General features: G+C 53.0%; 1 pseudogene; it reads left to right on the top strand.

Annotated features, from left to right (window-relative positions):
- The window catches only part of LOC126877514 (large subunit ribosomal RNA), a 2,917-nt pseudogene extending 2,597 nt beyond the window's left edge, over positions 1 to 320 (top strand).
- Positions 321 to 698: the final 378 nt, after the last annotated feature.

Raw genomic sequence — 698 nt, 5'->3', positions numbered from 1 at the left:
GCGGCGGTTCTACCGTCGCGGTCGTTCTCTTCGGCCGCCATTCAACGCTCAGCTCAGAACTGGCACGGACTAGGGGAATCCGACTGTCTAATTAAAACAAAGCATTGCGATGGCCCCCAAGGGTGTTGACGCAATGTGATTTCTGCCCAGTGCTCTGAATGTCAACGTGAAGAAATTCAAAAAAGCGCGGGTAAACGGCGGGAGTAACTATGACTCTATAGCCAAATGCCTCGTCATCTAATTAGTGACGCGCATGAATGGATTAACGAGATTCCCTCTGTCCCTATCTACTTAGTCCACAAGATGGCGGCATACTGAGTGCACGCGTTCACGTCGCTCCGTACTTGGTGTTCGAGTTCTTGCGGAAAAGCAAAGAAATCGGGCGAGGAAATAACGCAAAAGTGGAGTGAAAGTGCTTGGGAAGAAAAGTAGTAATAAAGAACAGTGGAGATCGCTTTTATAGAAGCGTGAGAGCACATAGAAAAACGTGGCAGAGGTTAGGGCAGAGTGGAAGACATCTTGGGACGCGCGACTGCAGCGCCGCCGCACGGGCTACTTTGCAACTGCGCGCCAACGTTCGTAAAGCAACACGCCGCGGGCCTAGCGTCCGCGTTCGTAAAGCAATACGCCGGGGGACTCGGTGCAGGTGTTCGTGAAGCCGCTCGCAGCGGTACCTAGTGTATCCGCGTCCGCAAAGC

Source organism: Bombus huntii, unplaced genomic scaffold, assembly GCF_024542735.1.
Source record: "Bombus huntii isolate Logan2020A unplaced genomic scaffold, iyBomHunt1.1 ctg00000179.1, whole genome shotgun sequence".
NCBI lineage: Eukaryota > Metazoa > Arthropoda > Insecta > Hymenoptera > Apidae > Bombus > Bombus huntii.
Note: the sequence above shows the minus strand (reverse complement) of the source record. Positions and strands in the feature narration are given on the sequence as shown.